Source organism: Schistocerca nitens, chromosome 1, assembly GCF_023898315.1.
Source record: "Schistocerca nitens isolate TAMUIC-IGC-003100 chromosome 1, iqSchNite1.1, whole genome shotgun sequence".
In the NCBI taxonomy this organism is placed as follows: Eukaryota; Metazoa; Arthropoda; class Insecta; order Orthoptera; family Acrididae; genus Schistocerca; species Schistocerca nitens.
Window position 1 is genome coordinate 87,352,895 of NC_064614.1, and position 3,734 is coordinate 87,356,628.

The following is a 3,734-nucleotide window of genomic DNA, read 5'->3' on the forward strand; positions in this document are numbered from 1 at the left end:
CAGCATGGCTCAGTATTTGTGCAGTGACCTTTAAAGGGCTTGGTGAGTCCAGGCCATATCGAGTTGCTGTACTACGCCGGGCAAGAGGAGCTCCGACGCTGTATTAGGGAAGTATCCCATGATTTTCATCACGTCAGTGTATTGTGCCCTGTGACCTCTGCTCAACGTTAAATAAAATTTCACTATGCTATACTAATTCACTACAATTGTATGATTATTTGCTCCTCATGAGAGATTAGATTGATTGTAATCCTGTAGCGCAAAGGTAAAAGATCGTCTGACATTAAGAGCAGTAACCTGGTGGAGCATAGTGTTTTAAGGGAGCCGCAGGGCGAGGCTAGTGCGTTAAGTGCACGACGGCTTGGTAACTGCAATGAATAAGAATCAGCTCCAGTATGCGACACCCTTCTCCGTGTTAGCACAGGTCGCACATAACTGTCTCCATTTGCGCTCGAGTTACAGAACGTGTCAGGGACCTAGTTGTATCTTTCCTCGTCAAAGCAAAATACAAAGTTTCTAATATTTCCACCAGCCTGGCGTCTTCAAGTGAAGTCGTCGTCCCAGAACAGAGGTAGCACCTACATCGTGTGCCCGCCGCTTTCACTGTGAGCTCTTAATGGAACTACAATGAACCAAGCTAGGGCTCCTTCTCACTAAAATAATAAGCTCCATGGTATATCGGGATGCCAGCCACCTCGTGTTAAGAACATTTCTTCAGACAAAGCAGCAAACTGCAGGAGCGTACCTGTGTTTTTTATTACATGAGAAATAGTATTATGAAAGTTTTGAGAACAACTTGTTTGGCTTTGAATAATGACTATTAAAAACAGCAAAAAAGTGTGTTTTGATATAAGGTATCATAACCCAAACAATTCTGTCTAAATTTCACGTGACTCCGTTCAATTCATGAACAGTTTTTTTTTTTTTTTTGCGTAAAGGCGAGAAATTGTATGAATTCTCAATGGTTTTAAAGCTCGTTACTGTAGTGAACAAATAATTAAATTTCGTATTGGTTTGTACATTGATTATCCTGTTTCAAGCCACTACCCTATCTTAATAAGTCAACAAAATTTACGCTGATAACTTATTATTTTAAAGCAGCGTGTGTCGTTACAGACTGGCTCCATTTTTATCCTGGGCATCTGAAAATCATACGAAGCAAAAATTCTACCGATCTCCAATTTTAATGAGCCAACGGCCTTGCCGCAGTGGTAATACCGGGTCACGTCAGATCACCGAAGTTACGCGCTGTCGGGCTGGGCTAGCACTTGGATGGGTGACCACCCGGTCTACCGAGCGCTGTTGGCTAGCGGGGTGCACTCAGCCCTTGAGAGGCAAACTGAGGAGCTACTTAACTGAGAAGTAGCGGCTCCGGTCTCCGAAAAGTGACATACGGCCGGTAGAAAGGTGCACTGACCACATGCCCCTCCATATCTGCATCCAATTACGCCTGTGGTCTGAGGATGACATGACTGGGTGTTGTGTGATGTCCTTACGTTAGTTGGGTTTAAGTAGTTCTAAGTTCTAGGGGACTGACGACCATAGATGTTAAGTCCCATAGTGCTCAGAGCCATTTGAACCTTTTTTTTTTTTTTTTTTTTTTTTTGAGGATGACACGGCGGCCGTCGTTACCTTTGGGCCTTCATGGCCTGTGCGGCAGGAGTTTTAATTTCAATAAACTAATCTCGTTCCTTTTGTAAGTAATAGCACTAAAACAGCCTTTAGGTATAGCATAAAACGGTCGTTGCCAGCTAAAATAAATACTACATTCTCTCCTAACATAACTAATAGCCCTGCCACAGTGAAAGCCAAATATAGCACTACTGGATACTACTACATTAGCAGTACACCGATAATGTTACTCCTGTGAAAGGATTTAAGTTGACCCTGTTCGTGCGTAGTGGAAAGATTTCGGACTATTTTCGTTCCTCGAAAAATTATTTTTGAAAGGAAGTAATAGCAGAATAAAGTGGATTCTAACCAAGATTCTATTAGTTGTAAGTAAACTGCAATTAAAACAGTCACCAGCCAAGCTAGAAATACACTCCTGGAAATTGAAATAAGAACACCGTGAATTCATTGTCCCAGGAAGGGGAAACTTTATTGACACATTCCTGGGGTCAGATACATCACATGATCACACTGACAGAACCACAGGCACATAGACACAGGCAACAGAGCATGCACAATGTCGGCACTAGTACAGTGTATATCCACCTTTCGCAGCAATGCAGGCTGCTATTCTCCCATGGAGACGATCGTAGAGATGCTGGATGTAGTCCTGTGGAACGGCTTGCCATGCCATTTCCACCTGGCGCCTCAGTTGGACCAGCGTTCGTGCTGGACATGCAGACCGCGTGAGACGACGCTTCATCCAGTCCCAAACATGCTCAATGGGGGACAGATCCGGAGATCTTGCTGGCCAGGGTAGTTGACTTACACCTTCTAGAGCACGTTGGGTGGCACGGGATACATGCGGACGTGCATTGTCCTGTTGGAACAGCAAGTTCCCTTGCCGGTCTAGGAATGGTAGAACGATGGGTTCAATGACGGTTTGGATGTACCGCGCACTATTCAGTGTCCCCTCGACGATCACCAGTGGTGTACGGCCAGTGTAGGAGATCGCTCCCCACACCATGATGCCGGGTGTTGGCCCTGTGTGCCTCGGTCGTAGGCAGTCCTGATTGTGGCGCTCACCTGCACGGCGCCAAACACGCATACGACCATCATTGGCACCAAGGCAGAAGCGACTCTCATCGCTGAAGACGACACGTCTCCATTCGTCCCTCCATTCACGCCTGTCGCGACACCACTGGAGGCGGGCTGCACGATGTTGGGGCGTGAGCGGAAGACGGCGTAGCGGTGTGCGGGACCGTAGCCCAGCTTCATGGAGACGGTTGCGAATGGTCCTCGCCGATACCCCAGGAGCATCAGTGTCCCTAATTTGCTGGGAAGTGGCGGTGCGGTCCCCTACGGCACTGCGTAGGATCCTACGGTCTTGGCGTGCATCCGTGCGTCGCTGCAGTCCGGTCCCAGGTCGACGGGCACGTGCACCTTCCGCCGACCACTGGCGACCACATCGATGTACTGTGGAGACCTCACGCCCCACGTGTTGAGCAATTCGGCGGTACGTCCACCCGGCCTCCCGCATGCCCACTATACGCCCTCGCTCAAAGTCCGTCAACTGCACATACGGTTCACGTCCACGCTGTCGCGGCATGCTACCAGTGTTAAAGACTGCGATGGAGCTCCGTATGCCACGGCAAACTGGCTGACACTGACGGCGGCGGTGCACAAATGCTGCGCAGCTAGCGCCATTCGACGGCCAACACCGCGGTTCCTGGTGTGTCCGCTGTGCCGTGCGTGTGATCATTGCTTGTACAGCCCTCTCGCAGTGTCCGGAGCAAGTATGGTGGGTCTGACACACCGGTGTCAATGTGTTCTTTTTTCCATTTCCAGGAGTGTAGTTGTACAAAGTATTAACATTGTTCATAAAGAAAGTTACTATTGGGACTCATATATGAAGTCTTCACGGGTTGTCAACCGAGTAGCGTCGTCGTCTCGTAGCAACGTTTCGATGGAATGCGTCCCCATCATCTTCGCCAGAAGATGATGGAGACGCATTCCATCGAAACGTTGCTACGAGACGATGACGCTACTCGGTTGACAACCCGTGAAGATTTCATATACGAAATTCGCCGAGAATGCCTGCACTCACATATTGGGACTCTACT

The 3,734-nt window shown here is 48.3% G+C and overlaps 1 pseudogene; it reads left to right on the forward strand.

Annotated features, from left to right (window-relative positions):
• Window positions 1-1,190: 1,190 nt before the first annotated feature.
• On the forward strand, window positions 1,191-1,308 carry LOC126206662 (5S ribosomal RNA; annotated as a pseudogene).
• The last annotated feature ends 2,426 nt before the right edge of the window (window positions 1,309-3,734 follow it).